Source organism: Marmota marmota, unplaced genomic scaffold (assembly GCF_001458135.2).
Source record: "Marmota marmota marmota unplaced genomic scaffold, marMar, whole genome shotgun sequence".
In the NCBI taxonomy this organism is placed as follows: Eukaryota; Metazoa; Chordata; class Mammalia; order Rodentia; family Sciuridae; genus Marmota; species Marmota marmota.
In genome coordinates this window covers 1,566,158-1,586,204 of record NW_026000222.1, presented here as the reverse complement: position 1 = coordinate 1,586,204, position 20,047 = coordinate 1,566,158, and the positions used below count along the sequence as shown (strand labels likewise).

General features: G+C 46.7%; 1 protein-coding gene across 17 annotated transcripts in view; it reads left to right on the top strand.

Annotated features, from left to right (window-relative positions):
• Positions 1-7: 7 nt before the first annotated feature.
• The window catches only part of LOC107150829 (BTG3 associated nuclear protein), an 82,242-nt gene continuing 62,202 nt past the window's right edge, over positions 8-20,047 (top strand). For 2 of the 17 annotated variants that reach the window (XM_048792535.1, XM_048792534.1), the window contains exons 1-2: positions 2,221-3,140; positions 3,559-3,706. The gene's annotated coding sequence lies outside the window, so the exon portion shown is untranslated. Of the gene's footprint in view, positions 282-416; positions 509-735; positions 3,141-3,558; positions 3,707-13,537; positions 13,682-20,047 lie in introns of those variants that run through there. The other 15 variants (XM_048792533.1, XM_048792532.1, XM_048792537.1 and 12 more) reach the window with 13 other exon arrangements.

Below are 20,047 nucleotides of genomic sequence, written 5' to 3'. Positions count from 1 at the left end.
CCTCTCNGCGCCCGCACGGCGGCATTGTTCTGCGGCCGCAGCCCTCCGCTTCCTGGGCGGCCCTGTCGCTGCTGTTCCTAGCGGCCGCCTCTTCTTCCTGCATTTTCTGCTCCCGTTGGCTCCTTACACAGTGGCTCCTCCGTGCGGCCTCCCCGGCCCTCTACCTCTGTCCGCTTCAGTCACTCCTCAGCCCTGCCCAGGTGCCGTCCCGTAGTTTCCCTTATCTGCACCTGGCTGGCTTTGACCGTGCCTTGCATCGCTTCAGTGGGAGCCTCTTCCAGGTATTCTTCCTCCCCTTGGAGAGGGAGCCTCTTCCCTCCCTGGGCGTCCTTAGAATCTTGTCTTAGGCTTTATGACAATTCATAGTGTGCACAAGTGCGTGGAGTCCCACTCGAGTGCTCTTTGACCCTGCTGCTGTCCGTAAGCTCTGGCACTTCTCTGGAGTCACTTGACAGCTTTCCCTTAACATTTGGCTCTTTCCTCTTTGAAGAATTCCTGTTAGTGGGTGGTAAGCATTACATTCACCTCTTGAAACTTTTCTTTACCTTTCATTTCTAGGAAGGACTTCGGTTTGTTTTATAATCCTGTTTAAAAATTTTTCCCCACTACTGGGGGTTGAACCCAGGGGCCCTTCACCGGTGAGCTACATCCCAGCCCTTTTAGTTTGTCTTGAGACAGGGTCTTGTTAAGTTGCTTAGGACCCTGCAAAGTTGCCCAGGCTGGCCTGGCACTTGTGATTCTTCTGCCTCAGCCTCCCAAGTCACTAGGATTATAGGAATGTGCCGTGGTACTTGGCTTTGTTTTAAATATTTTTTTCTACAAACCTAATTTCTAAAAATGTATGTGTCCTGTTCTTTATTATAATAGACAACTGTTTTATAAATGTGTTATTTCCTAGACGCTGAGAAGTGAGGATTCTTTTAGGTTCTCTTGTGTTTAAATTTCTTGTTTAATGGCACTTTTTTTTTTTTGGTAAATGTTGGCTTCTTGCCTTACATGGTAGGTCCTCCTCCAATATTTGCATTATTATTGTCTAAGGCAAGAGGAAACTGGCACAGAACCCTCGGTCTGTATGGGGCTGGTTTTGAAAATGGGTGGGTTTCCTCTGGGAGCTTGGTACAGTGGGACCTGGAATTCCAGATTTACACATTTTCTTTGGGCTGTGCATCTTCTCTCTAAAAGTCCTCTTTGCTTGGGGTCTACTCCACCTGTCTTTGTGGGGGCCTTAGCAGAAGCTGACTTTAGGAAGCAGGCCTGGCCCCCTCTGCCAAGGTCTTCAGCCTGCTCATGGGCTTCTGTGGGGCCTAGAGCCCCACTCCCTGTGTTGCCTGGGTTGGATCCTCTGTCAGAAATTAGTGAAGCCTTTTGCTTGCCTCCACATTCTCTTTCTTGTGGGTTTATTATCTCTATTAATAAAGAAATAATTTTAAAAGAATAGGTTGGTCAGTCACTTTGAGCAGGAATTCAAAACTTTTCTTCACCCCACTCTCCTACCTCCTTGAAGTCTTGGTGATATGTCCACTAGCAGAAGGGAGAGGTGTCAGGTCCATACTTCCTGTAGCTGTCTCAAATTGAGAGAATGGTTCTGGCTCTGCAGACTTGGAAGGGGCTTCAGGCTCAGCTGGGGAAGGTCAGTCAGACGTGTGCAGCAAACACTGCGATTTCAGACTCTTGGCTTCTCCCAGGACCAGGTATACTGGGCCGAGCTGGGCTAGGGGCTCAGCACTCTGCAGTTTGAGGCACACCCACAGTCAGTGATGGCTACACTTGGAGCATAGCCTCCGTGCAGTCCAGTGAGTCTCCCACATGCCAGTTGTGCGAGATGATTTTAGCTCTGTCTGCCGGAGGCTTGCTAGCAGAATGGTCCACAGCATGGATCAGCATTGCATTGTTTGAGTTTATGAAATCACCAGATCTATGGAATCAGAATTTAAACTTGGTAAAATTTTAATTTCAAGTAATTTTTAGTCATTACAGAAAAATAACAAAACTACTTTGGTCTATTTCCCCACTCTGTTCCCTTGCTCCCCTAATGTTGACATCTTACATAATGAAATAGCCATATAGAAACCAGAAACAATATCTTATTGGGGCTATTAAATAAGATATAGACCTTATTCAATTCAGTTTTCTACTTTTTTTTTTTTTTTTGATACTGGGGATTAAACCCAGAGGCTCTTATCCCCTGAGCCATATCCCCATCCCTTTTTGTTGTATATTTTTTAGAGATAGGGTTGCTGAGTTGCTTAGGGCCTGGCTAAATTGCTGAGGCTGCCTTTGAACTCTGAATCCTCCTGCCTCAGCCTCACAAGTTGCTGGAATTACAGGCGTGCACTACCATGCCCTTTTTTGTTTCAGTATCTAATATAGGTCGCTACTTATGCGTTTAATTGTCATGCCTTTTCCAGCCTGTGGTTATTTACCTAATCCCAAAGTATTACCATGGTACTACCATGGTATTTATAAATAAAATAGTTACTATACAGTGGAAAAACTCAGCAGGTGCCACCTGAAGCATACAATCAACTACCAATGTTAACATTACTGGTAATGAGACTTTGATGTCAACCCCCCATGATGTAGGCCGAGGACACATCACTTCTGGTGCTGGTGCCAGACATGCAGTCTTGTCAAAGCGAAATGTTGAGGGATATTGACAAAACTGACCAGTGTTCCTCACAAGTGTCCTGGTCCTGAAGGTCAGAAACTCAGAATTTTTGGCAAGAAGAGGACCAGGTGATGCAAATGCATATTAACGCTCAAGAAAGACCTCCGTGCCAGGAAATAAAGGCCCAAAACCTTGTTTTGTGAGTTGGTGAGTAGGTGCTCAGGAGACATTCTAGATGAGTTTGCAATGATGGTTTTTTTATTGATGGCATTCGGTATGGCTTATTTGTCTTTTTTCCTCATAGTTGTCATCTGTACTATGTAAATCACCCAACCTTAGTTCCATAAGTAAATTAATTACATGACACGGAAGTCTTTGACTTTTAAACATTCATGTAACTTACAGTACCCCTTCAGCTGCTGAAATCCTGAAAAACATTTTCTCTGGAAGAAAATATTCTTGGGGAGAATATATACTGAGGATCTCTACAAGAATGTCCAGATAAAAGCTTTAAAAAGTCCTCATACGCATGGTAAATAAAGATTTTTATTGTTTTGCTTTGTATATATGATAGTCATAAAAAAAGACACCAGGAACTGTTCAGTAGAAGTGCTGTGAACCGTTCTGAAGTATCCCTTTTGGGGAGGAGTTTTAGGGAATTCAAGAAGCAAATACTAGGAATCACTTGGTTTCAATTCTGCTGTTAAGAAGCCACGCTTGCTTGAGCTCATTTTGCCCCTGGCAGAAACATGCCAGGGTAGGCTGTACACCCTCCCAGCCTGCAGGCATCTGCTCCAAAGTGAAGTCATCCTCTCATCTTTATCCCTCTGGGCCTTGGCTTTGACTCCATGGGTCTGTTGCACAAGACTGCTCTGCCCACCCCTCTGCCCTTACTTCTCAGGAGCAGAGATAAAGAAACACTGATCCCTTCACTTCAATCCCCGGTACAGAGTGAAGTGCTATCCTGTGTGGATGGAATAAGTCAGTGGAGCTTGGAACTGGCCCTGGATCCCAGTGGAGGAGCTAGCGTCTCTGCAGCCTGGAGCCTGGAAATATTCTTGAATTAAAATATAACGGAACATTGACATACACAAGCAGGTTGTATGCTTGAAATACTGTAAAGTCATATGAAATTGGTGCCTATTGAATTGACTTCTCTGCATCTCTCCTGTGTGCCTGATCAAGAGCTGTCCAATTTTATTACATGTGCTGGAACATCGTCCCCCATGGTGGAGTGGACAGTGAGATTTGCTTCTTGTAAGGAGCTTCGTATTTGGGAAAGAGAAGACAGAAAAGGCCAAAGAGGGTGAAAAGACTGGGATAGATTTTAGCTAAACCACTGGGTTGATAGGGGGAATGGAGTGCATGTGAACTCAGGCTACTGTTGCCTTTCTTCAGGTGGTCTGTTGCATAGAAAGTGACTGAGTGGGTGGGAAACCTGTCTGGTGGGGGCTTCTGCGGACTTGGGGCAGGGCCCTGTGCTGACATAACCTTTTAGTAATAAAGACCTCTGTGCCACCAAGAATGCAGCTGTGTCTTCTAGTGATTTTTCCTTTTTTTTTTCTTCCTCAAGATGGAAAGTCATCAAATGAAGCAAAGTTTAGTAGGAGATGGGTTTGGATAAAATGAAGTGAAAACTGTGTGTGCTGTTGGTATTTCCTTGTTGGTATGAACTATGTTTCCTTCAAATGTGGCAGAAAGCTAATTCATCTTAACCTGAAGACCCAGGGGAGGCGTTAGGCCATGGTTCTGCTGCCTTCGTGAAGAGCAGCTCTGCAAGCTTGGGCAGTAGCTGGCTAGGCTAGGGATGGCCTCAGGTGTCCACACAGTCCATCCTTTTGAGCATGGCTCATTGGTGGGAGCCAGGGATGGTCCTGGGGAATGGCGCACCACTGCTGCCATGCTGCCCTTGCACCTGGATGCCTCCTGAAGATCTCAAGTGACTCACACCTGCATGGTTTCAAACCAAACCTGATAAGCCTGGGGGTCCTATTTCCAGTTAGATGTTTCTGCTGTCAGCGGGCACAAGCAGCTTGCACATCGTGGTTACACTGCAGAATGGGTGACAGTGAGGGACCGCATATAGGACAGTGGTTCCATAAGGTGGTGCTGCCTCTGACCTTTGGCTACCTAGGCACACCTGGGAGGTCCACTGGAGAGTGGAATTGCCAAAGATGAAGCTTTCGGTTTGCATCCCTGTCATTAAGCAATGCCGACTGTAATAGGCCTTTCAGTTTTAAAACAATGTGGATTTTAAAGATTTATAGGATTCAAATAATTTCATTTTTTTTCCGCAAAGCAAGGGTTTAATTTTTTATGTTTTATAGTATTTTAAAATTTCACAATTCAGATCTGTACAAAATGCATCCATGTAAGGGAGATAAGCTGAAAGGGGTGAAAGATGAGCAAAAACGTGGGCTCTGGGGCTGCCTCACGAGCACAGTGGTTGACAGCAAGTTCCATTTGACTTGCTTCGTGAGCTGTTCAGGAGCAGTTGGCCTGCTTCTTTGCTTCACTGGGGCTTCTGTCCATCCACTCTCCATCCAAATCAGGAATTCCTCCCTGTAGCTCACAGGAAGTGAAGGAGGCTCTGGCCCAGCCCTGCAGGAAACAACCTCACTGATCCTCCCAGTGTTGTTCCCAATTGATTTGTTCTTCAGTCTCCATGCAGTTTCAAGACTGGGAAGATGCCATCCATGTCATTAAATGCTTGGGAGCTCTAGAGCTGAAATTGAGTAACTGGAGGACCAGATAAGAAAATGTATTTGGCTTGGTGGTTTCTGTCATGACTCTGAACTCTGCCTTGGAAAGCGGAAGCCAGAATGGACAAGGCTGTACCCCAATAAAACATTTACAGAAGCAGACAGCTGGCTGAGCCAGGGACTGTAGTTTGTGGACCCCATGCTTTCTACTAAAACCAGTGGGAGCTGGACAAAGTGTGCCCAGGGTGGGAGTGGACTCGGTGAGAGGCTGAGAGGAGCAACTTGGTGCAGGTGCTCTGCAAAGCCCATTCAGCACGGTCTCCCCTGGACCTCTGCTGTCTCTTGTTACAGATGGTTCTGCCAGTGCCTCCCGCACCCCGGCTCTCAACTTGCCATCTTGGGTGGTGGGGCAGATCTGGGGGAAGCCACTGAAACATGTAATTTCTCTGGTGAAGGCGCTGAGAGTATAGATCATAAACAGTTTCTATAGGGAACATCTGCCTCCAACATGTCTGTGGCAGCCCTTCTCAAGTGTGATCAGCATTAAGTAAACCAGTTCCCATGGACAGTGCATCCATCCTTTTTCTATCACTGCCTTTCTTTGGAAAAAAGCCCCAAGGTCTCTTAATAGGCATAGGGCTTATATGTTTGTTTTTAATAATTTCAGGCTTTGAAATCACAGGAAAAATATAAAAACTTGTGTTATAGTCTTTTCCATATTCTGAAACATTAATGTTTTATATTTTATTCATCTACTTGACAGCTCTCCCTCTTTGCTTATATCTTCCCATGTTTTCACCTTGATTCTTAAATACTTAAATGGCTGTTAACTAAAACAAGACGTTCTCGTATACAACCTATAATATAGTTATCAGAATCAGGAAATTTATTTTGGTATCTGTTATCTAAGCAGATCTTATTTAAATTTTACTAGCAATCCCAGTGATGCCCTTATTGCAAGAGAAAAAGGCTCTTCTGTGGACTTTGGATGTGGTTTTCCCCATGAACAGTTGCTGCGTCTCACATCACAAATTGGGCACCAAACTCTCTACAAAATAGGATTCAGTAAAGTTAAAATTATCAGAATTTTAACTTTGAATTCAGAAGCCAGGTGCTCCTTAATGTGACCTCCCTGTAGATGTGTTTCCAGCTCTGGGAGCTTTGGTTACCCTCGTGGTGGTTGTGGGAGTTCCTGCAGCGCTCCTTGGCCGCTTACACCATGTGCCCCAGTGCTCTTGAACTCGAGAGTCTTGGCATTGGCTTTATTTCAGGTGCATTAGCTTTCAAACTTTGGGTCTAAACCCAAGTCAGTTTATCAGCCCGCAGCTAGCATTTAAAAATAGACGAGCGTGGTTCTGCAGTGCAGGTGAGCATGGTTATTTCACATTGCAGATTCCAGTTGAAGTATGGCAGCCACTCTCCAACTGCAGATTGTTGTGAGTGGCATTTGACTGGGCTTAGGTACCTTTGGATGTCATATATAAAGTTGTAAAAAGACCATCTCTGTAGGGTAGTGGGGCTAAGTTTAGCATATGGTGTTAGCTGCAGTTTACCATTTAGTCTCTCATGCAGTGGTGTGTGACTTCTGTGGGGATCCACTGATTTCCTTACAACAGGTAGCCCACCAGTGAAGCCATGGTGCATGGCTGTTTGCCGAAGGGAGGAGCTGGACCAGAGTGATTGGGGGCCATGGGATCTAGCCCTATGAATGGGAAGGATTCTCCAAGGAGCAGGAGGCCTTGGCAGCTGGGAATGAGGGGCAAGGCTCCCAAGAGGGCTTCAGCATGACTTCTGCATGTGACAGAGAATTGGGAAGTGGTGTAGTGCCTACCATGAGGATGAAGATCATTATTGAGGTCACTGTTGTGCCCCAAATACCTGCCATGAAGTTTGGGACACTTTTCTGCTGAGGACCAGAGTCTAGGTGTTTTTTTTTTCCTGGGTGGGGCATAGGGTGTCTGCTCCTTGGTCTGCTGTTGTATCGTGAGAGCAGCCACATACAGTGTGCACATAGCCGGCCATGGCTATGTTTCAATGAAACCTTACTTATGGACACTGGACTTTGAACTTCGTGTAATTTTTATGTCATGAAATATTGTTCTTCTTTTGAGCCACTCCCCCGACTAACTACTTTTTCCAGTACTAGATGAACCTAGGAGCACTGACTTACATCCCCAACACTTTTCATTGTATTTTAAGATAGGGTTTCCTTAAATTGCCCAGGTGGACCTTGAATTTACAACCCTCCTGCCCTGGCCTCTCGAGTAGCTGGGATTGCAGGTGTGTGCCATCATATCCAGCCCCCAACTATTTAAAATTGTGAGCCCATTATTGGCTCTTGGGCTTCATAGAAATAGATGGGAAATGGGTTTGGCTTGTGGACCCCACCTTCCCACCCATGGCCTCAGTTGCCTCTGTGCAGTGAAAAAGTGGAGCAAGGTCACATGCAGGCTGGCTGTGGATCTGACTGGGAAGGGTTTGGGCCCTACACAGGAATGGTGCTAATGCTGTAAGTGGAGGATGGCCATAGAAGATGCTGGAACTGGGCTCCACAGGGAGGAACTTATTGAAGAGCACAGTCTGGAAGGTACTGACAGGCTGGCCTGGAGGGCTTGGTTCCTGCTCGGCCATTTGTGGTTTGGGAGGGACACAGGGAGCACACTGTAAATGTGGCGTGCCCTGCAGAGGTGGCATTTACACCATAAAGCCATTTGCAGCCTGGGGCCTTGGCAAGAGTGTTCGTTGATGACAGGTATGAGCAGAGAAGGGGACATCAGGGGAACTGGCAGCAGGGGGACCACCAGTACCTGGCCAAGGTCAGTATTGAAGGCTAGCAGATCAGGAGAGGAACAGGGCCTGCAGGCTTCCTTCCTGAGCAACTGGAAGCCTGGGTGGTATCCCTTTGAACAGTTCTTATAGGGAAAAGAAGCCAGTGGTCAGGTGAGGAGAGTTCAGCTCTAGGGGGCTGGCACGGACGATCCGAGTGCCAGTAGCCTAGACTTGGTTGTCTTTTTCTATGTGCTGCTGTTTGCACTGGTGCCAGGGAGTTGGTGATGGGCAAGATTGCTGTTGCTTGAGCTTGAATCAAGGCTGTGGCCCCAAATTATGTTTGTGTTGTCCTGTTCTCCACTGCTTTGCAGTTAAAAACACTCAGAATGTCCTTGATAAAGTAGTGAAGTCATTCTATTAAGTAAATCTCTCCCAGACCACACACAGCTGAGCAGAAACCAAAGACCCTCCAGTTCCAGCCTGTCGGTAACTTCTGGGTGGTGCTCTTGCAATGAGCTCCTCCCCATAGAGTCCAGTTCCATCTCTTTCGATGGCTATCCTCTCCTCAGGCTTTCGTGGTGAGCAGGCCTCTTGATCCTCTGTGATGAGGTGAAGTGTGCAGAAGCACGCCTGCATTCCCAGCAGGTGGGTTTCCAGGACAGGCCTCTGCAGTTGGGTTGCAAGCTCAACCTCTGTGAAAGAAAAATTTACAACCTGATTTTTTTTTTTTCTTTTACAAAATGATCAGAAGCCTGTCATTTCAGAGAAAACCACTAATGGGATTTGTTGCAAGTGACATCATTTGAGCTGTTAAGTAAAAATCTTATTGGAAAGCTTGTATCTGCCACTGTGAGCCCAGCAGTACCCTCAAGGAGGATGTCAGTGCCAGTGTTAATGATCATGATGCTTTTTGGCATGTACAGTGCCCAGTTGTACGAGGGCAGTGGGACAGGTTGCTGAGACCCCCAAGAAAATACCCAGAGACAGCGTTATGAGGCACAGGGCTGAGCCGAGAAATGCTTGCAGGGAAGGTCCGGCGGCAGCAGGCTGACAGCATCTGTATCCCTTACTGCTTTGCTGAGCAGGGCCTCTTCTCTCTCAGTGTCTTGTCCACGGTGGCTGCCTGGATGAGTGACGGGTCCTTTTCACAGTGCCCTCCGTGCTGCTCTTTCCCCAGTCAGGGGTTTTATATGTCAGGCTGCAGGAGCAGGGACACCGTCAGCATTGGTTCACTTAGTTTGCTTGTCTGAGCAGCATCCCGAGGAGCAGCTGTCCTGGTGTGTGGGGAAGAAAGTGGCTTTCTACAGTTAACACTGTCTTGTCCTCCTCTCAGTGTACACAAGAGAAAGCCAGCATCCTCCAAGGTAACGGGGTCTGGGCTTTCCACACCAGGCTGCTCTCGTTGTTCCCATTGTCCCACTTTCTTTGCCAGGTTTCTGGGAATAGAAAGGGGGCATCCAGGGACTTGTTCCACTGTCCCCCATTTCTTTAAGGATGACACACTTGTGATGTCATGTAACTGCAGTATCGGGAAGACCTGCTCAGCAAGTCTTGTCGGTGATGGACACAGGTCACACTTGGGCAAAAGCTCCACTTCCTGTGCAAGGCAAGTGGGTGGACCCTAGAGTGGTCAGTGTGGAAGTTCACCACTGTATTCATGGGTCACACTGCAGCTAGCCTTCAAGGAAGAATAAAAGACTTGGGTTTTGGTGTCTCCTTGTGAGGCTGGGCTTTTGTCACAGGATCAGCCAAAGCCACCCGTCTCAACAGTTTAGAAACAGATGCATTTCCTTGCTGTTGAACTTGGCATTAAAGAGATTTGTAAAAGTGCAAAGCAATGTCCCTTGATAAAGTTTTGTTTTTTTTGAAACTATAGTTATTTTTCATAAAAAATGCTTTGTTCATTTGTAATATGTTGATTTTTGTAATTCTTATTTATTTTTGTAATAAATAATAAATATTAAGGAACAGTGCCTAATCAATAGTCTTACATTTTTGTGCTGTAATTTCAAATATGGAATATTGCCAGAGATAAGAATGCAGGCACGGCTCTTTGGAGGCCTCGGTAATTTAAAATGTTAAGGGGGTCCTGAGACTAAAAGGTCAGAGGGTGTCTGCCATAAAGTGTGAAGCCTTTTCATTCATGTCTCTAGATTCTGCATACTAATGTGATCAGGGTTAACGTTTAACCATACACTTAAAAAATCAACTCCTGCCCAAGCATTTGGAGTTGTGATAATGATCTTTGAACTTATTTGCTTAAATGCTTAGGCACCGGGGTGTGTTCCTGTCCCAGAAGGCTGCCGGGAAGTTGTTGTGCACCTGCCACAGCCTGCCCTGCTGCCCTCTGCTTGGCTGGGCACCCTGCAGGCTGAAGCCAGCTGCGGCTCAGGACTGCAGCAGGGCTGTCCGCTCCTGCCCCTGTGGCTCATGTTGAGGACGTGTACCTGTGTCAGGCGAATAGAAGTGGAAGTTTGAAGATTAATCAAACATTAGGAACATAAGTGGGGAGGACCTGACCTGAGGCCAGTTTGCCTCCTTTCCTGATTTTAAATTTAAATTAAGTATTGCCTGAAGTTTCCCAAGAATATGTGGATACCCAGGAAAAAGTAGTTCTGGCTTCTTCCTGAGTTCTTCATCCCGAACAGCCAATTACAGTCTTTTTAAAAATTTCTCCCCCATTTCAATCTTAGCATATTCTAGCTCAGACTAATTTTGGGCTAAAAAAAAGTAAGCTGTTTTATACATATCTCCATTTAATAAAAGTCGATTTCTTTGCTGACTTCACACTGGCTGTTTATTTTATTACAGCTCTTATATCACAAAAGTGTTAAGTTGAATGGGGTAGTCTTCCATCTCCCATGTTTCCTTGTTCCTGGAGACATAGCTTTCTAACTGGATGCTTAATGATTTCTCCAAGAGAAAATGAAATTGCTGTCCTTAATTTTTTTGGCATTGTGGACTTAAGCATTCTAAGTCAGATTGGCCAGACGTCTTAAGAGGGAGATGGCATGGCATGAAGAATGGGGACATCGTGTGGCCAGGTGAGGTTCCCTACCATGCTGCCATGTTTCCAGGGCCTTTTGTGTGCTATTGCACACACTGGATGCCTTAGGTTTAGGATCCCGTCTCTTGTGCTTGGACTGTTCCTGGCTTGGAGGCTGCTTGCCAGCAGGGAGTTGGATTTTGTCATCTCTCTGGGTTGGACTAGCAGTAGATGTGTTTTTTCCCCAGGGCACATGGGATGAGACAGTTGCTCCTTCCAGGAGAGCATCCCAGCCTGGGAGGTTGTGTGTGTGAATTGTAGTTTCTTGTTTTCTGTGGATGTGGCCTCATTCAGATCATATGCAGCATGGATGCTCTCATCACGGGTTAGTGTAAGAAAAAGCTCCATGAGGAATACCTGTGCTCTAAAACTGGATGGAAAAGAATCCATTTTGTCTTTCCTCCCAAGTGACCTGTGTGATGCTGTTCACTAGTGACCAAGGGTGCCCCAGGGAGAGACCTCCCAGTTTGGAACACAGGGGCTTTATGGAGTTATTTTTTCTTGCTATTTCCTTTCACATAATGAGAGCTGATAATCTGTAGTGTTTTCTTTTTTAACCTTTACTGCTGAAGCTGTTTTGTGAAAAATTATTTCAGGGCTGGGTCTGTGGCTCTAAGGGAGAGTGGTCGCCTGGCATGCATGAGACACTGGGTTCGATCCTCAGCACCACATAAAATAAAGTTATTGTGTCCACCTATAATTAAAAAATAAATATAAAAAAGAAAAAAAGAAATTATTTCAATTGAAATAGCTTTTCTTTTATTCCTGTTTTGAAGCCTTCACGGTTTTATTTTATGGGTTCCAAAAATACTTGAGTAATAGCAAAATAAAAAATATATTTGCAGTTACCTATTTCAGCTGATGAACAGCTACTGTTGTATGTTATTGACATGTATAACAGTTTGTTTTATTATCACTGTTAATAATGGGTCATTTACTTTATTTAAAAAATATTTTTTTAGATATTGATGGACTTTTATTTTATTCATTTATTTATATGTGGTGCTGAGAATTGAACCTAGTGCCTCCCACATGCTAGGCAAGCCTTCTACCACTGAGCCACACCCCAGCCCCTCATTTACATTTTTTAAAAATATTTATTTATTTTTTTTAGTTTTCGGCGGACACAACATCTTTGTTTGTATGTGGTGCTGAGGATCGAACCCTGGCCGCATGCATGCCAGGAGAGCACGCTACCACTTGAGCCACATCCCCAGCCCTCATTTACATTTTTAAAGTAACCATTTAGATTTATGTAGGTGATTTTACTGCAGCTTTTCTTTTTTTTTTTTTTAAAGAAAGAGAGAGAAGAGAGAGAATTTTTTTTTTTAATATTTATTTTTCATTTTTTTTTTCGGCAGACACAACATCTTTGTTTGCATGTGGTGCTGAGGATCGAACCCGGGCCGCACGCATGCCAGGCGAGCGCGCTACCGCTTGAGCCACATCCCCAGCCCCTGCAGCTTTTCTTGAAATGAGAACATAGACACAAAGAACTTTGAAGACCTTAATCTATGGTCTTTATTAATTTTTAACTTAATATTCTTGATTAACATGATGATTGTACATATTCGTAGGTTCAAGTGTGGTGTGGCCACATGTGTACAGCATGCACTGATCGAGTCAGGGTAGTGAGGGTTCCCCTCAGCGGGACTTTCCTTGGGAATGCTGACACCACACCTGTGCGGTGTGTGACTTGAGCAGCATGTTCTTCTGGGTTCATTGTGGGTATGATAACTGAGTGCTGGTGCCTGCACACCCTGTGTTAGGCCTGAGCAGAGCCACGAGAGCTCCTGCCCCCGTGGGGCTCCCTTCTAGGTGACGGATACTATGATATATGGAAGGTTAGGAGGAAAGGGCCGAGGAGTGGGTGCTGATGGGGCTCAGTTGGGTGTGGTCAGGGGTCACTGAGGAGATGGTGTGGGAGCCCAGGTTGGGACGAGGGACCAGGTGGAAGTCTGGCTGGAAGGGCTTTGTGCTGGGTCCTGCCTGAAGAACTTGGGGGCTAATGGGACGCAGTGAGCAAGGAGTGGCATCCTGAAGGGGACTTATAAGGGGACCATTGCCCGCATTTGCTTCAGAGGGTCCAGGAGTGTCCCAAGGTCTTTGGAGCTGGAACTGGACTGACCCTTGCTGAACGTGATCCCAGAGCCGTGTTGGAGGCTATCACTGGGCAGGCAGAAGCAAGAGACCAGAAGAGAGCAGTGCGTAAGTCTAGATGAGGGGACAGACCTGGGTCTGGACAGGCGGTGGACTGGTGAGATGAGGCCAGAGTCTGCGAGAGGGCAAAGGAAGAACCAGTCAGCACAGGAGGTTTTGACCCGAGTCGCTGGGAGGTGAGGTGGGAAGAGAGCCTGGAGGGTGCTGCGAGCTCAGTGCAGAGGTGCTGACCTGCTGACCTGCGAGCAGCCCGGGAGCTATCCCAGGGCAGTGTGAGGCGGACCTGGTGTGCAGCAGCTGCAGCTCCTAGCTTCAGAGCCGCCAGGCCAGACTGTCGGGTGCCACTGCCCCTGAGCAGAGGGTCCAGCACTGAGTCCTGGGTGCTGCAGCAGGGAGGTAATTCAGGGTCATCAGAAATAGGCGTTGGTGGCCTGGGGGGCAGTGCAGAGCAAAGTCCCACAGGAGCAACAGGGGGATGGAGGGTGGAATGTGGGGATCCCTGAGGGAACGGAGCTCCTGGAGCAGAGCAACTGAGGTGGGCGGACTGTCATGTGACCTCTGGTGGCATGGGCTGCCGGGGCCGTGAAGATAGGAAAAACTGGTCTGGACACAGAGGTAGCTTTGAAGATGGCAGCATGACTTTCCGGCAGTCGTGGGGCCAGCCAAGCTGGGTGGGGCAGAGGTAGGGGAGCTCTTGATAGGTCATCAGTAGAATCCACAGGAGGAAGGGGTGGAGGTCTGAAGGGAGTGGAGAAAGTGTGCCTTGGGGTCTAGGATCCCAGAGGTGCCCATGGGCTTCAAGGATGGCTGGGCTTGAAGTGGCTTCTCTCTGTGGCCGTGTGTAGCTGGGCTCTCCCCAGCCTGTGCACTGAGGGGGCTTCGAGGCAGGTAATGAAAGGGCTCTCAGGTTCCTTAGGCTTGACGCTGTTGGCCTCATCTACCACTGTTTTGCTTTAGGAAAAGAGTTTCACAGATAGCCAGTGAATAAATTGCTTATGGAAACTGAGTGGGTTGGAAGGTAGAGCACCAGGGAGGGAGCTCCTGCTGGCTGTGCGTCTTCCTGGCGGAGGCCTTGGAACGTGGGCACTGTATGCAGTTGCTGTGGACTTGGGACCACTGTGCAGTTAATTGTTAGGGAAAGGATGGGTGTTGTCATATGTGCTGCTCTGGAACTCCCTGTTTACATTTCTTGGTACGTGTACTTAAGTCAGTCTATTTTGTTCATGACTGCAGTGAATGGCTGTGCCACCCTTGACTTCGCTGTCTGCTGCTGTGGAGCATTTGGGTTATTGCAGGGGGCTGGGGGTGCCCTTTTTTCCACGTGTACCCTGGGAGATGGAGGTTCCAAGGAAAAACTGTCTAAGACTTTATTGAACATTGATCTCAACCCAGCTGTTTTATTATATTAAGACTGGACTATCCCCAGGACTTCTGAGAAATGACACATTTAATTTGCCAAAATGGCAACCACAGGCATTACTCTGTTCCAGTTTTTTTGGGCTCATTGCCTTGGTTTTTCTATTGAAACCTTCACTGCTAACAGAATTTTAAATGACTCTTTATCCTGGCAACAGAATCATTTTGAGTAAACAACTTGGATAACAGTGGCGTCCTCATTTGGAGGAGGTTAGGATACAGGGTTTTATGGTGAGTTCACAGTATTTTCTTAAGCCACTTGCAGAGCTTTTAGAAACCAGGGTAAAGCTTGCATTGGTCATTTCAAAAAGGTTTCCCCTGGCCCAACAGGCCAACAGGTATTTAACATGGGATGTGCGGACCCAGCCCATCCGTGAATGTGATTCCAGGGCTAACATTGTTTAAATAGGTTTTTTTCTTTTCTTCTTTCTTTTTTCTTTGCACATACTAGGTAAGTGCTCCACCACTGAGATATATCCCAAACTCTTTTTTAAAAAGAAGTTTTATTTTGAGATAGTGTTTGGCTAAGTTGCCTAGAATAACCTTGAATGTATATCCTCTTGCCTTAGCCTCCAGAATAACTGGGATTATAGGTGTGTACTACCATGCCTGGTTTAAAATCACAGGTTGGTTATTCTAATTTCTTATGAGGATGTCCTGGGGCAGAGAGCCTAGGACAGTGGGCAGTCCCGTGAAAGCGAGGGTCCGAGCTCCTCCTTGGCGGCTCCTCCTTGCGGCTCCCCCACCCTTCAGCTCTTTTGTCCTCTCCTCATCCCAGGCCTGGAAACCAGCTGAATAGGGTATGGAGAAGTGCCCAGACCACATGCCAGTTCTCTTTTGAGGTGGTTTCCAGAGGTTTCTGTCTCTGTGTCCCATGACCACAGCTTGCTGTAGGGGAGGCTAGAGGCGCATCTGTCTGGTGGCCTTCTGCCCTGCTTAGGGGTCTTCATTGGGGAGCAAGGGGTAGGGGTACTGGGATAGGCAGCCTGCAGTTGTGGTATTTGTGTAGCCTCTAGAACTTAGTAAAACTTTGCCTGTCTTTTGTGCTTTTTCTCAGAAAAGAGTTTATATCGTCTTTTAAAACATTAAAAAAAATATTTTGAAAGCAGCCTGTGACCCTAAAATGTCTTAAATCCACCAATACAGAATTTGGTGGGGTGGCATTATCTGACTGAGGACTGCTGCCTTCATTAAGAAGTGTAGTTTATCCCTTAGCTAGTCTTGGCTTTGCTGCTTAGGTTGGAAGAGAAGACAGGATTTATGGCATGTGAGGTATGGATGCTCAATGTGACTGCCTGGCAACCTTCCCTCAAGTCCTGACATGGGTTAGCACCATCACACACTAGGCCTAGAGGCTCACCTGGGTCAAGCAGGGTGGAGCTGGTTACTGGGTAGATGGCCGAAGACAGTCCCAGCGCTGGCCTTGGGCGCTGCAGTTTGGAGACTACCATGGTATCTCCTGGGTGGCCTTTGTCACACCTGTGGAGAGATGATGTTTCATTTGTGTTGTGCGTTACTAGGCACACAGAAGGCTGAGGATGGCACTTGATGATGTCCTGTGCACTCTGAGTAGGCTTGTGACCTTTTTTCTATTGCCATGAAGGAAGGAAATTAGCTCTTTGGCCTGTGTGCAACAAATATTTTTTCCTAGTTTGTTTGAATTTTCCCTTTTAAAATGTCCTTTTTATTGAGTATGATGTAGACATAGAAATCAGAAGAGGGAAGGTGGACTAGGACACCTCCTAGGCCGCTCATGCCCCCATTACTACCCAGGCCAGGAGCGTGTGGCCGGCCACCCTTGCTCTTGGCACGCCCTTGCTTCTGTGGGACAGCACCTGTCTTTAGAGCTCCACTACCCAGGTTTCTACTCGTCAGTCCTGTAGTTTTGTCTGTTTTTGTTTAATGTTTGAAGTCTCCTTTAATTTCTGCACGCCTCTTATTATGGTGGGATCTAGAACGTCCCCCAAAGGCTCACGTGTGAAAGGCTTGGTCCTCAGTGCTGACATGTTCAGGTTGGCCTCTTGGAAAGTGATTGGATCATGAGGGCCCTTATCAATGGTTCAATCCTTTGATGGATTAATAATTGATGGCTTTGATGGGAGGTGGTGGAGACTGTAGGGGCTTGGGATCTTGTTGGAAGTAGGCTAGAGGCCTACAGTAGGAAGTAGGTCAGTGAGGCTGTGTCCTGGAAGAGAGCATCTGCTTCTCGCTCTCTGCTTCCTGGCCACTGTGCGCAGGGCACCTGCCTCCCTTCCACCCTTCCACCATGATGTTCTGCCTCCCTCAGGCCCAGAGCAACGCAGCCAGCCGACCGTGGGCTGGACCTCTGAAATGGAGAGCCAGAATAGACCTGTCCTCCCCTGAGTTGCTTTTAGGTGTTTGTCACAGCAGTGAAAAGCTGACCAGTGCATCCCTGGTACTCCCCACCCCAGTACCGCTCAGCTGTGGTTTAATGGGTTATTTGTGGCATGCCCCCAGTCTGGGTTTGCTTTGCTGTCTGAATCTCTGCGGTGTTGTTCAGCAAGTTCTGCGGACCTCTCCATTTCCTGTGAGGGGTAGCATGGCTGTTCCACCCTTGCCATGGGTCACTTCTAGTACGCCAACCCTAAGTGTAAAGTACTTTGTTGAGCTGAGTGCGATGACACACACCTGTAGTCCCTGTAGCTCAGGAGACTGAGGCAGGAGGATCGTGAGTTCAAAGTGAGCAAAAGTGAGGCACTAAGTAACTCAGTGAGACTCTGTCTCTAAATAAAATACAAATAGGGTTGGGGATGAGGCTCAGTGGCTGAGTGCCTGGAGTTCAATCCCGGTACTCCCACCAAAAAAAAAAAGTCCTTTGTTGAAAATGCATCAGTGCTCCATCCTGCCGAGCACCCTGGCTAGCAGCATAGCACACCAAGAGCAGTGGGAACCTTCAGGGTGTACACCTTGGCTGCCCATCATCAGCAGAGGGTCAGGAAAGACCAGTATTTGAGTGTGGTTCCTACTGAGTGTGTGTCACAACCATCAGAAAGTTAAAAACAGTGAGTGAAACCGCTATAACTTGGAGCAGTCTCTTTAGTACTGCAGAAGGTGCTGGGCTCAGTGATACAGCGCTTGCCTTGCAGGTGTGAGGCCCTAGGTTCGATCCTTAGCACCACATAAAAATAAATAAATAAATGAAGATATTGTTTCCATCTACAACTGAAAAAACAAAAAACAAAATGCTAAAAAAAAAAAAGCTGCAGGAGGTCACTGAGCGCCATGTTCTGTGTGGTGAGCTCCCTGGGCAGGGTGTATCCCTCACTAATGAGGCAAACGCCGTGGTTCTAGCAGCCGTGCCTTTCCAGGGTCCAGAGTCCTAAATTATTAGGAATTGCAAAATTATGGCCGTTTCTTCTTCATTTCTCTGCTGTGATAATTCTGTTCAGAGGAGTGACACAATTTGTATAGGAAAACAGGATAAACGCTTGATATATTATTACTATTTTAAAAAAAATTATGCTTAGTTCCCCAGTACCCTCCAAATTAATGAATTTAAAAATATTTCTATTTAACCCCACTGCAACTCTCATCCTTATTGATGGTCAATTTGTTCCCCCTTTGAGGAGGACTGGCTTCTTCTCGTTGGCCCCTGAGTCTTTTTGACACAACTCTGTGGTCTTTCTTTAGATCTGACATTGCAGGTGTTCTAGGCTCACCTTGTGTATTACTGGCCTCAGACTGGGAATCAGACATGTCTCCATGTCTCCATGGTCTCCTTAGGGGAGAGACGGCTTTTGGCACCATAACCTGGGCTCCAAGGGTGCAGGTGGTCACCTGTTGATTGCTGTTTCCATACTTCTGTAGTAGACAGAGGTGGAGTGTATATGAACTGTGCATGGAAGTTTGTACTTGGATTTCAGTTCTTAGCCCCCAGGCGTTTCCTTGACTCAGATTGCTGTACCTGCTTCTCCAGGCTCTTAAGGACATTGGGAATGATAATAGCACTCATTTGTACACAGAGCATTCCCAGAAGGGAGTGTAAACACTACTGCTCAATATGATTGCTGAAATTGTTACAGTTGGGTATGGGCTTCCCATTTTTCTCCCATTTAGGTGTTCCGCTCTGCCGTGTTGGGAGCGGGTGTCGTCCACGCTGTGCTGTCTCCTTGTGGGATTTGTCTGGGCCTACCCTGCGTGTGGGTTCAGAGCTCACCACTGACCTCCTGTGCGGCTCTTCCAGGGGTTGAGTCCTGAAGTTGTTTCTTAGCATGTTCTTCAGGAAGTGCTCATGGGATGCTACCTACTGAGTGCAGCATGTTGGTCACAGCTTGTTCCTTTATGCTTGAGAGTGATCTTGTCTGGTGTAGAATTCTTAGCTCATTTCCTTTCCTTTTGTATTGTAAATATGTTGGTTCATTCTCTTCTGTTCTGATGTAAGCATCTAATTTTCTTACCATTACTAAGTCATTTAGTCTTTTGCCTGGATGTGTAAAGAAATTTTTGAGTAGCATTTTTACATTTTTATTAGAATGTATCCCCCACCTTAGTGATTTACCCCCCCCCCCCCCCGCCCCCGCAACCGCTTTTGGGAGAGTTTTCTTTTTTTCTGTTGCTGTTTCTGGGAGTTGATGGGGCCTTATATTTTTCTATCACTGACCTGCCCCTGGCCCAGGAGAGTTTTCTTGTATTGCATTTTTAGTATTTCATTTGATGGCTTTGGTTTTCGCCTGTAGAGTCTCCTCTTAAATGCATGTTGGGTCTTTTTTTTACTCTCTTCTGTGCTACCTTTTCTTAAAACCTTTTCATCTGTTTTTCTTCTTTACATTCTTAAAATTTTATTCATTTCTTTCCTTTTTGTATTTGTATTCTATTGTGTTATTTGCTCGGGTTCCTTCTAATCGAGTCTTTCTGAAATTACTTATTAAGATTTGAGTTGATAGACTGTACTTGGGATAATGTGGCCTCACTTCTGTTTTTGGAAAACAAAGTCTCTTGAGGCCTAATCCCAGTGCCATGTGGTGTGGGAGCAGGCATGGAGGCATTCTGGACATGGGACCAGAGGTCACATTGGAGACCAGTGGTGCTGTGCAGCTAGGACACTGTCTTTCTAGGGTGTGGCAGTCAGAGCAGGCTGAGGCCTGTGGGGAGCAGGTAAGGGCAGGAGGTTGCAGGAGGCAGGTGGGGTGAGGTTCCCCAAACCCACACTAGGAAGCTGGCTTTGAAGGTGACCACAGAGTGGAGTGGGAAAGCAAGGCTGTTCAGTGGGGTTGGGCCTGCCCTTGAGAAGAGCCCACGTGGTGCTGCCAAGCTGGGTCTATATCTCAGAGTGGGCCCTGCGTGGTCCGGGCACGAGGCATCCTGTAGTTCAGACCCATAGTACGG